The sequence below is a fragment of the Haliotis rufescens genome, unplaced genomic scaffold (genome assembly GCF_023055435.1).
Source record: "Haliotis rufescens isolate VD_foot unplaced genomic scaffold, xgHalRufe1.0.p SCAF_2, whole genome shotgun sequence".
Classification (NCBI taxonomy): Eukaryota; Metazoa; Mollusca; class Gastropoda; order Lepetellida; family Haliotidae; genus Haliotis; species Haliotis rufescens.
Genome location: NW_025963890.1, coordinates 69,376,053 through 69,389,663, shown reverse-complemented (window position 1 = coordinate 69,389,663; position 13,611 = coordinate 69,376,053).

The following is a 13,611-nucleotide window of genomic DNA, read 5'->3' as shown; positions in this document are numbered from 1 at the left end:
ATGGTGTTTATCATCACGGGGCATGGCGAATGACTAGCTGTCAGAGCGTCTTTACGTGTATGGTACGTGTACATTGAGAGAAGTTGAGACCTTTCTAATGGCCGGGCATGACCAACGTAATATTGTGAACCCGCACAGCTTGATTCGGGCATGACCAACGTAATATTGTTTCCCCTAAGGTTGATGCAGATATGACTCATGTCGTATTATTCCTCGTGCAGTTTGCCTCGACGTGACTAACGTCATGTCATTTCCCAAACAGCTCTAGGGCGTGACCTACATCAGGTTGTTTCCCGTACATTTTGATACAGGCGTGAACCACGTCATATCATTTCCCAAACTGATATATATAGGCGTGACCCACGTCACGTCGTTTCCCGTACAGATTGATACAGGCGTGACCTACATCAGGTTGTTTTCCCGTACATTTTGATACAGGCGTGAACCACGTCAGGTATTTTGCTAGAGGCGTGAACCACGTCATGTCATTTCCCAAACAGATAGATATGGGCGTGACCCACATCACGTTGTTTCCGGTACATTTTGATACAGGAGTGGTCAACATTAGGTTGTTTCCCTCACATTTTGATACAGACGTGACCCACATCAGGTTGTTTCCCGTACAGAATGATACAGACATTACCAACGTCATGTCGTTTTCTATAAAGCTTGATGTAGGCGTGACCCATGTCATGTTTTTCCGTTTATTCACATGACGAAAATGAAAAGAAGCTCATCTTCGAATCGTCTTTAATTTGTTATATATTTCAAAACAACCGACAATTATATTCATGTCTTTGTCTTTCTATTCTGAGAGCACTTGCCAAAGAAGCGGTGCAACTCACATCATAATGCCAAAATGAAATTCAGCCAATCAGGCTATGGAGCATCTCACCAGTATGCAAAATTATGCAAATTTACAATACTTATATACTAAAATTATTCGATATGTTCCATTCGATATGATCTAAAAGTACAGGAATTATCGGTATTAATGTATTAAGACTAACGAGCTGCGATATGGCCTCATTAATACTCGCTGACATTCAATGCCATGCCACAGACATGTTCCAAATTGAAAGTTGTTAATTGCTAAGTGCATAAAATTAGACTTGAAAAGGAAGCGCGGCTCAGGTACGTTTGCATCTTTGTGAAGTAACGTTGGCTGGTAGCTGAAGATGTCATTCAAATGATTTGGTCTAGTACAGATCTATCATCAATCTAAACGGACAGCTCGTTTGACATGGGGCCAGAGGGTAATGAATTTCCCATCGTGATGCTTTATAAAATTCGAATCTTCTCTAGTCAGCACATGCATACAGTCCCACCCAGTCCATCAATCAATTCTGTAAAAGATGATTCTTTTCCAGACCTTCCAACGTTTCCTTGAATTTAACACAAGTAAAACCGTTATTGTATTATTATTGTATTATCAGTCGATGAGATTCATCTGGCTTTAAAGGTTAAGATTTGTCTTAAGAAATGTTTGCATAATATTGCTGTTACTTGAAACGGACGACAATCATTGCATATCGAATCAATAATATGGACATAAAAAATATTGTTAATGCTTGATGTTGTTTTAATTAATTTTTTCGAAAGTAGCTATTGCTTGTATGAATTTACGGGGTACTGGTTGAAAAGTACAGAGCCTTACTATGATTGCCTGCGTTGATGGAGTTTGCTGATTATTTTTCTACATAATCCCCTCCGAGGTCAACACACTTCTGCCAACAATGCTTGAGTGCCTGGATCCCACTGGAGACAACCTTGATATTCTCACGCAGTTGCCCGAGAAGATTCGCATGACATTGGCCATCGGGAGATAGTCCACCACAAGGATTCCATTGGAATCCCCGAAAAACAACACCATCACTGAAGGGACAGATTTAACCTTTTTTCTTGGGATGTGACCTTACGTTTCCACAACTTTGGCTGTTGTTTAGTCTGAATCATGAAATGTGGGCTAACCATCGATTAATACAATGTAGCGTGTTATCGGTCTAGTAGCAGAGCGGCTTATTGACTAAATTTGCACTTGAGTTAAAAGCATGACATTTGGTACACATGTTCTTCATCTCAGTACACACAATTATGGCTATTTATAGGTCGAGTGTTTGTTTGTTGTTCAACTCAGTAAACAGCAACATTCGAGCTATATGAAATCGTGACTTACCAGCAGGGACTTCCAAACCGGAACCTCCACGGGGGCATTGATTGAGTGAAATACGTAAATTCTGAGTTACGAGAAGTTTTACCTGTAGAAAAAAGCATAAAGAGCCTAAATGTCATTTCTATAAAGAAACGTCACAGTAATCACGTCATCGCTCTAATGAACTAATGGTACCAGTGTGGTGAGGTGAAATGGGATTTAACGTCGCGTCCAAGATTATTGCACTTATATAGCGACGTGCATGCACGTGTGTGTGTGGCTGCTTGTACCTGTCCCGACTAATGCCATTAATGAGACGGCCGGGGATCGAACCCCGAACCTTCCGCTCTCCAAGTGCCCCAACACTAGACCACGGAGGCGGTCCTCCAATGTGACGAACGTCCAAGGATCATATTGTTCATCAGTATGATGTCATTAATCTTTAATGGCCAATAACTCTGAGAAACGTTAAAATGTAAATGTGCAAATACACTCGATATGTTATACACTTAGCGTGAGTGAGTGAGTATGGTTTTACGCCGCTTTTAGCAATATTCCAGCAATATCACAGCGGGGGACACCAGAAATGGGCTTCACACATTGTACCCATGTCGGTAATCGAACCCGGGTCTTTGGCGTGACGAGTGAACGCTTTAACCACTAGGCTACTCGACCGCCCCTAGAGAATAACCAAAGACCTACGATGAATTACGGGGGTGAAGTGAGGTGAAATAGGGTAATCTAGACTGGTTATTCTCTTGCATTGACAAATTTCTTGAACTGGGTCGGTGTTTCTGCTGGTGGACAGAGTTTCCTCATAAGCTCAGTAGCATTTATCTGTGCTGAGTCAACTACAAAAGAAATGTTTTGGCCGAGGGATTCAAACTGCCACCCACTGTTTTTGCAAAACGATTATCTCTTCCGTATTTATGACTTCACAAAGGTTTCCCCGGGGTGTGACAGTGTGGCTTACACACTGCCCATCCTGGTATAACATGGTGTGGTCGACTGTTTATTGTAATGACAATTCTAGAGACAGTTGTTGAGTAATACCCAGGATTGAAATGAATCCTTGTACTGTTTGTGTTGTGGTGTTATGTCTCAAAGGAATTAAGCTTTTTTATCCTACATTGAGCTTTTGAAATGTTCCCTTGGACCCTAACTATCAGGTGCACAACGATGTGTGGATAATGACAACCTTGCTGAGACTGGCAGGCAGAATGTCATTTGCTACAGGACATCCGCCGAATAGTAACTCTAGCTTTTACATTAATGTTGCGTCAGAATTGACACTTTTGTTATGGCCCTTCATATGACCATCATTCTTGATTGTTCTCATTTCCGTCGGAAATACCATTTGCAGCAGCAGCCAGGACAGAGACTGTGATCCATCTATCAATTTTGTTTCTTGGTGCATCGTAACTTCTTAATGCTATTGCTCTGCTTGCCTCCATGTTCCACTATAGTTATCAGCGAAGCATTACACTCATCGTGTTCTTCAATCTTGTTCAATAAAAGACTTCACTTGTTTGAAAAGGACCGGGTCGGTGTGAAGCCTTGAGGGTGAAGCCTTTGTTCGTCATCCGAAGATACGGGTTCCATTCCCGAGATGAGTATAGAGTGTGCACACCTTTCTGGTGTCCCCTGCCTTGGTGTGGCTTGACTTGTGGACTATGGACTGTGACTGGACTGTGACTGGTCTGTGACCTTATTGGGCTGTGACCGAACTGTGACCGGATTATGACTGAACTTTAACTGGATAAGTAAGAACAAGAATTAGCTTGCTTGATAACGATGTTAGAACCTACACCGAAACGTCACGCTTAATTGTAATAAAGGAGTTGTTCATCCATAAATTCTTATCCTTACTTAGTACTCCAACTTCTTAAAGCCTATCAAAGAACTGGATAGTGATATCTAGTGATTACTTACTAGACAGTTCACACTGTCCCTGGATAGTGACATCTAGTGATCATTTTCCACGGACAATCACCCCTAGAGAACCATTATCCAGGCTTAGGTCACAGATTGTCCTATTAATCTCTTTTATCGTTTAGTGCCAAATAGCAGACGTTGTCTTGGGGGCTGTTCCACAAAGCGATCTTAGCAGGAGCCGATGTTAAGGTAATGGGGGTTACGATCACCTTAGCGCTAAGATAGCTTTGAGGAACGGACCCCATGACTCAAAATCAGCTTTCAAAGTATTGAGGATATTATGCCTGATAGATCGAGTTATACAAACCCCTTCCATAGTCATAAGAACTATCTGCCCAAACCAGAGTCAACTGTTCGATTCCGACCATATCACCAGCATCTGTTTGTGAATCAATATCGAATAGTGGTGATACCAGGTGTACGCGACGTGATGTTCTGACCCATCGGTGGCACCAATCAAAAACACATATGAAGGCAAGTCAACTTTTTAGCTGAAAAAACACGGGAGCATATGGTACAAGTCAAAATGGGAAATTATAATGGACATTATTCTTTTCACTGATGCGTTAAATTTGGAAATGCCTCCCATAAAAGCTTTTGAAATCTTCACTGAGGCCTTGAAGGTTGAAACCGTGATCAAACAACTTCTGAGCAAGATTCGTATGACACACTTTGCAATCTTGGTAGAAAGTGCATGCTCGATTGTATACCAAAAGTTGTGAAATGTAGAAACCGAGGGCTGGACCTTCAGGAATATTGCATGACATAAAGGGAAAGTTGATGATTGAAAAGTCGTCCCTCTTGGCATACAGTCTTGTGGAGATTGTTTGGAAACTGAATCTTTATGCATAGATCTATATATCAGGATTGTGGATATTTGCCTTAGAGACTGGCTTATGCAAATCATACCTTGAAAGATAAACGACTGTACGAGTATGCAATGAATCATCACGGGAAAAAAATATAATTTAACATTTAAACTGGAAATGCGCATTCAAGTATTTTTTTCTTTACTTTTAAATATATCCTTATCAAACTGATGAAAGAAATGTTTTTGACGCCATATAATTTCGCCTATGCTGATGAGTAACACACCATTGCTGGGTTTGCCACTGCATGCGAGGTAGAGTCTTCACTGAACAAGTGGGGCCAACGATACATGTGCCGTCAACCACGTGCTGGAAATATTTCAGGTATTTCAATTTTGAAGATGCAACATAGCGCTTTTAGTTATTATTTGTGTTGTTAGGACTGTGAATTGTCTCCTGTGTGTCTGTGTCTGCGTCTGCGTCTGCGTCTGCGTCTCCGTGCATGTGCGTGCGTGAGTGAATATGTATTTGCGTGTGTACACACATTGTCGGAGGTGATTGACTTGGGTGCAAACTGTATGGAACAAAAAAGGGCACAACAATGTTTGTTCCAATAAATTATCTGTTTTGCGAGATTCGTTCAATCAAGAACACATTAATTGCAATAAAGTGTCTTTGATTGGCGATACAGCGTTCTGAATCGATATGCGGGTTGAATCATGTACCCATTCTTTTTACCCTTGTACATTGTTCACAGAATAACCTATTACAGGCGTGAACATTGACTAGACACCTGCATCAAATTAAATGGATGCTTCTAAACTGGGCATAGGAAGTGTTAGCCAATGATAGAAAGTTTACAAAAGTTGATAAAGGTTAGCTGGCAAAGGTTTCAATATTTAAGCAGAGGTTAATACGACCTGGACTCATCCTACATATCGGGCTAAACGTGTCAGTGATGTGATTGCGTCTATATGTTAACGTTCACTCTGCAGAAGAGGCCAAACTCAGGGAAGACAGATTGGGCTGCTTGCTACAATCGCTGACAACGTCTGTATTGCCCAAAGCTTCTGGCCAATCAGAAACTCCAAACTCATTGACCACTACTACAAATGGAGTGCCGATTCGGGTTCGAATTGGTTTTTAGTAACCCATGCTTGTCGTAAGAGGCTAAGGGATCAGGTGGTCAGGCTCGCTGACTTGGTTGATGCGTTGATTGATGCAATTGGTGGAATATTGCTGAGAGTTATCTTAAACAACATACAAATATGTAATTGATTTAATAGAGATTACAATTATAAAGGTTAAGTCACAACAAGATCACTAAGCGTTATACCAATGTCTGAGACATAATTTGCTTGTTTTGATACAATAAACATATTAATAACCATATTCATAAAATTATGTAATTTGACGTACTAGTTGCTTTTTTACCACATGAAAATTAAAATTAATTTACAACTGGTCAGAAAAAGAATGTGTGCAGAGATCCCCACCATATATCGGAAAAAGATTTATGGATATACAGGAAGAAGTGGGTATGAAACCTACATAGGCCTTTATTAGGCCTCTGGCTTACTACGATTCCAATTCGAATGAAAGTACTTCCAAATGCTAAGAACACAGGACGGTTTCTAATCTTCGTTTTTGAAACTTAAATGCATTGCGAAATTATGAAGAGTTGTGGAAAAGGCATTTTAACAACAGTTTAAGAACATTATGATCAAAGTCATACACCAAGAACAGGTGTTTCACAGCACTAGTAATGGTAATGTGAGCGCCAGTGGTCGTTAGTACTGACAACATAATTGGACAGACATCTTACATGCCACATTTCGCTGTGAAGAGCTGTGTTCCTTCGACGTGCCAGAATCCGTTTATCTGTGGCTTGAGTCCCAGACTCATCCTGATTATCATTTTTAAATTGCCAGCACCGTACTTTTAGTAAACATCGAAGACATGCATCCCTTCCATATATCTTTCACGATCAAACTAACACGCCCAAGGGAAAGACTGTTCAAAGCTGCCTTTAACCTAACTCGCTCATTCACTGGTCATTTGGCCAAATTTGAAGTAGAGGAAGCTCCTCGTGGCTTGGTTGCTTTATTGAAATGTAGGGCTTTATGGTGTGTTGATGTTCGTGATTGTGGAGAACGACTGGTATTTTCAATTCTAACTTAGTACGCCACAGCAAATAGTTCATGCTCAAATACGATCATCAATACCTCACGGGTTCACCCGTGAGTACACATATCAGCTCCGCAGTGTAACATTTTAAGTCAGTAATAAGCTGGAGCTGTGTCAAAACAAAATGAGGCAAATGAGCTCTACTCTGTACAGGAACTTTGTGCAAACCCTACCGCTGCCTGATATTGACGCTAAGTGTATAGAAGACGGTCGCAGGTCACAAACTTTTTTATCTAGATTCGATCCACAAAATCAGGTCAATCTATTCCCTTATCACATGGTAGTTTCAAAAACCTCCTTCATGTTCTCGGACTTATTTCCAATGATAAAGACGTCGAGCTGTAATTCTTTTATCACGTTGAGGCCGTAGACCTAATTGATACATTGAGCGAATGTTCTTCATAAAATAATTAATCTTTTCTCCATCTCTGAAGTGTCAGTCAGACAATGAGACAAACTAACAGCGAACCAACTTCGAAACAAGAAAAACTATCCCCCTCGCCTCATCAATGCCCTTTCCTTCTACAGGCAGGTATTAGGCTGTCACGAGGTTCCGACATCTCGTCAATCCCACAGCGTCATAACAAAACAATTCTCAACCCCAAGACACCTTTCCATTCATTCAATTGGAATCAATCGTGACGTGAAATCACCACTTTATTAGGTTAGTTCAGCTTTATTATATCCGAAGAGGGGAAGAAAGACGCTATAGACATGATGGGTTTCTAAAGTGCTTCCACTTCTAAAGTATTCATTCTTATCAATCGTAATCTCCATTGTGCAAGGAGTGCGTATGGTTTTACGCCGTTTTAGCAACATGCCAACAATATCTCGGCGGGGGTCACCAGATGCGCAGTGAGTAAAGTGTCCCCTCCAAACGGTGCTTTACATTTCGAGACGGCTGTTTTGGCTTCTTCTGGACGTGGATGGTTAACGGTCGGGGAAGAAGACCCGGAGTGAGGGGTCTGTGTGTGATGGTGTTTATCATCACGGGGCATGGCGAATGACTAGCTGTCAGAGCGGCTTTACGTGTATGGTACGTGTACACTGAGAGAAGTTGAGACCTTTCTAATGGTCGGTCATGACCAACGTAATATTTTTTTCCCTAAGCTTGATGCAGACGTGACTCATGTCGTATTATTCCTCGTGCTGTTTGCCTAGACGTGACTAACGTCATGTCATTTCCCAAACAGCTGTAGGGCGTGACCTACATCAGGATGTTTCCAGTACATTTTGATACAGGCGTGAACCACGTCACGTTGTTTCCCCTACCGATTGATATAGGCGTGACCCACATCATGTTGTTTCCCTTACATATTGATACAGTCGTGAACCATGTCACACTGTTTCCCGTACATTTTGATACAGGCGTGAATCACGTCACGTCGTTTCCCCTACCGATTGATATAGGCGTGACCCACATCACGTTGTTTCCCTTACATATTGGTACAGTCGTGAACCATGTCACACTGTTTCCCGTACATTTTGATACAGGCGTGAATCACGTCACGTCGTTTCCCGTACAGATTGATACAGGCGTGACCTACATCAGGTTGTTTTCCCGTACATTTTGATATAGGCGTGAACCACGTCACATTGTTTCCCGTACATTTTGATACAGGCATGACCCACATCAGGTTGTTTCCCTCACATTTTGATACAGGCGTGAACGTCATGTAATTTCCCAAACAGCTAGATGCAGGCGTGACCTACCCCAGATTGTTTCCCGTACAGGTAATGGAGCATTTCACCAGAATGCAAAATTATGCAAAGTTGCAATACTTACTTACTAAAATTATTCGATATGTTCCATTCGATATGATCCAAAATTACAGGAATTATCGGTATTATATATTAAGACTAACGAGCTGCGATATGGCCTCATTAATACTCGCTGACATTCAATGCCATGCTACAGACTTGTGCCAAATTGAAAGCTTGTTAATTGCTAAGTGCATAAAATGACATGGGTCCAGAGCGTAATGAATTTCCCATCGTGATGCTTTGAAATCGAATCTTCTCTAGTCAGCATATGCACACAGTCCCACCCAGTCCATCAATCAATTCTGTAAAAGATGATTCTTTTCCAGACCTTCCAACGTTTCCTTGAATTTAACACAAGTAAAACCGTTATTGTATTTCGCACGATCAGTCGATGAGATTCATCTGGTTCCACAGGTTAAGATTTGTCTTAAGAAATGTTTTCATAATATTGCTGTTACTTGAAACGGACGACAATCATTGCATATCGAATCAATAATATGGACATAAAAAATATTGTCAATGCTTGATGTTGTTTTAATTAATTTCTCCGAAAGTAGCTACATATAGCTTGTATGAATTTAGCGAGGAACGGGGGTGGTTGAAAAGTACAGAGCCTGATTGCCTGCGTTGATGGAGTTTGCTGATTATTTTTCTACACAATCCCCTCCGAGGTCAACACACTTCTGCCAATAATGCTTGAGTGCCTGGATCCCACTGGTGACAACTGCAGTGAGTTTTCCAGAACAATCAGCCTTGATATTCTCACGCAGTTGCCCGAGAAGATTCGCATGACATTGGCCATCGGGAGGTAGTGCACCAGCTGAAGGATTCCTTTGGCTTCCCCGAAAAACGACACAACCACCTTGCCAGCTGAAGGAACAGATTTAACCTTTCTCTTGGGATGAAACCTTGCGTTTCCACAACTTTGGCTGTTGTTTTGTCTGATTCTTGAAATGTGGGCTAACCATCGATTAATACAATGTAACGTGTTATCGGTCTAGTGGTGGAGTGGCTTTTTGTCTAAATTATGCACTTGGAGTTAAAAGCATGACATTTGGTAAACAGGTTCTTCATCTCAGTACACACAATTATGGCTATTTATAGGCCGAGTTTTTGTTTGTTGTTCAGCTCAGCTCAGTCAACAGCAACATTCGAGCTGTATGACCTCGTGACTCACCAGCAGGGACTTCTAACCTGGAACCTCCACGGGGGTATTGATTGAGTGAAATACGTAAATTCTGAGTTACGAGTAGTTTAACCTGTAGAAAATGGCATAAAGAGCATAAATGTTATTTCTTTAAAGAGACGTCACAGTAATCATGTCATCGCTCTGATGAAATAATGGTACCAGTGTGATGAGGTGAAATGGGGTTTAACGTCGCGTTCAAGGTTATTGTACTTATATAGCGACTTGCATGCACGTGTGTGTATGGCTGCTTGTACCAGTCCGGACTGATGCCGATTTATAGTGCAAGCTCACTGGGATACCATGCCGCAGTTTAACATGAATACCCCACTCAGACACAGTATACTGACTCCGAGCCGACCAGTCCTTGTTTTAGCCCCTTAATGCCGAGCGCCAGACAGGGTAACAACAAGTACCATCTTTTAACGTCTTTTGGTATGACGCGGTCGGGGATCGAACCCCGGACCTTCCGCTCTCTGGGCGGACGCTCTACCACTAGACCAGGGAGGCGGTATGTAACATCAATCAAGACATGTGATGAACGTCCCAGGATCATATTGTTCATCAATATGATGGCATTCATCTTTACTGGCCAATAAGCTCTGAGAAACGTTAAAATGCAAATGTGCAAATACACTCGATATGTACACTTAGGGAATAACCAACGGGCTACGATGAATTACGGGGGTGAAGTGAGGTGAAATTAGGTAATCTGGACTGGTTCATATTCTCTTGCATTGACAATTTATATTGCTTGAACTGGGTCCATGTTTCTGCTGGTGGACTGAACTCCCGAGTTTCATTATAAGCTCAGAAGCATTTATCTGTGAAAACTACCAAAAACTGTTTGGGCCAAGACACTAAAATTGTCTCCAACCGTGTTGCAATCTTTCCTTATTAGCAGCAGAATCTCTGCACTTGTACACAGCAGATGTAATTCAATCTTAGCCCTAAGTGATGCAGGTCTCAGACGTTTACCACTTCGGTGAAACCCACAAGCACGGGTATGGTGCTGTCAACCTAGAAACACAATCGGGGCGAAACGGGATTCGAGCCAACAACCATAGGTTTCTAGGCGCCATGTGTGAAGCCCATTTCTGGTGTCCCCCGCCGTGATATTGCTGGAATATTGCTAAAAGCGGCGTAAAACCATACTCACTCACTCAAAGAGACAGCGAATTGCAGGTGATTAGACGACTGGGATGGTTGGTTGGTTGGTTGGTTTGTTGTTTTACGCCGCACTCAGCAATATTCCAGCTATATGACGGCGGTCTGTAAATAATCGAGTCTGGACCGGACAACCCAGTGATTGATATGATGAGCATCGATCCACGCAATTGGGGATCATGCTTCTACCAAGTCAGCGAGAGACGACTGGGTCACCCATGCCCCGACTAAACATGTGGAAGGGTGACATTCCCAAGGTGAAGGGAAAACATCACATCCTAAGTTTATCGGCATATTGAAGGGTTGGTTGGTTTGTTGTCTTACACCACACTCAGCAATATTCCAGCTGTATGACGGCGGTCTGTAAATATCCGAGTCTGGACCAGACAATCCAGTGATTAATATCATGGTGTCGATGACATGCTTCAACCAAGTCAGCGACCCTGACCACCCGATCCCGTTAGTCGCCTCGTACAAGCAAAGTCGCCTTTTACGGCAAGAATGGGTTGCTGAAGACCTATTCTACCCCGGACTTTCACGGGTCCATATTGAAGGAGGAGCAGACACCCACCGAGACAACAACCATCCAACTGCTGACTGAAGGCAAACAACCACCGAGAAAGAAGTACCGGCAACTAGACCATGAACGTCAACGACAGAAGTGACTACTTGAAAATGGCCGGCCTACAGTCACCTCTCCACTATGCAGATGTGTTTCCCACCTGGTAGGACTCAAGTAACGAATGTTCATGTGTATGAGATTATATTATGAATGTACCTGCTGTAATGCATGGACAATTATTTTATATTGTGTGTTGTTGACACAGGTCTTGAAATCTGTCTATATTTACGAATTTATGAAGAAACATCGATGTTTTAGACAAATATTGTATATAATTGCCGTATGTAAATAAATACTGAATGAACATCATTTTCGTATTGTCTACACTTTTATGAGTGTTAATGATAAATTAAGCAGTATATGAAGTTATTATTGTTTACATATTTGTTTATAAGAGTTGACTTTATAATGCTTTTTGATGTTATGGATCATAAACGTATAAACCTGTGTGTGCATTTTACACAACATACACAGCGCTTTTTACGTTCACAACTGCATAACCGCAAACAATATCAATGTCAGTTCTTAATTGTCTTGATAATGGATCAATGTGACCTCATATCTCTTTACTGATCAGTATTGAGAATCGGTTATTTGCACATATATGTGCAAATATCTTGAAAGTATTACATTCGATCTTTATACCATGTAGGGAAATATTCAGTAACAAATAAAATTTGTAAATATTATTATTACAAAAGGAAACCCATTTGGCCAGCCTCGTGAAGATCCATACAAGTCGGATGGTCTGTCTGAACGCACATCGCAGCGTACTGTTTCATGACACATTCTTGTCATGTCGAAACTGACATGATGATGGTGTGAGATCAGTCGCACTTTCAAATTACGGTCCACTGTCATACAGCGTGATATTAGTCCTAAGAAGATCGTACCCGTACTATGTCATGGACTTAAATTGCCGTAGGGCTAATATCGCTTGGGAAGGGTCCGGAAAGTCTAATGGCGGAAGAGCCGTGAAGATTCGGTTTACAATAGGTCTTCCGTAACCAATTCTTGTCGTGAAAGGAGACTAACGGGATCGCTGACTTAGTTTGATGAATGTCATTGTATCCCTTTTGTGTAGATGGATGCTCAGGATGTCCATCATTGGATTGTCTGGTCCAGACGCGATTATTTACAGACGGCTTCATATAACTGGAATATTGATGAATGCGGCGTTTAAACAACAATCAACAATCAATACCAATGGCGGTAACAAAATAGATCTAACTGTCACACCTACGTACAAAGTCTTTGGATGATGCAAATTCCCAGACACTGGCGCATTTTTTGAAAGACCAAAGTCGGGAAATTATACTGATTATACGCCCGCTTCCTTTCATCGCATCTGCGGAAAATCGTCAAGGCATTGATACAGATGGGGTATGTATTTCTCTTTTCTGGGGACATTTTGCTTGAATCATCTCCCCTGCAATCTACGTTTCTTCCACACAAAAATGTCATGAAGACACCTTTCCAAACAGTCAATAAGACTGCATCAAAAGTAACTGAATGTTCATTGTTAAGGATTTTCAACACCAATGAGAACAGATGAGAGGATTTAGTCAAAGCGGACAACTGTTTGTCAATAGAGGTCTGAGAAACGCCAGATTCAAACGAATACAATTTATTTATTTTTTTAATTCCATAGTTATATCCATTACCCTTTTAACTACACCGAGGCCATCCTCGATAGCCAAAGGTATAATATCTCCATTCCATAATAACTACCCTGTTTCCATTTGCTGCAATATCTTACTTTGTGACATTGATTTGAAGGCACAATGCT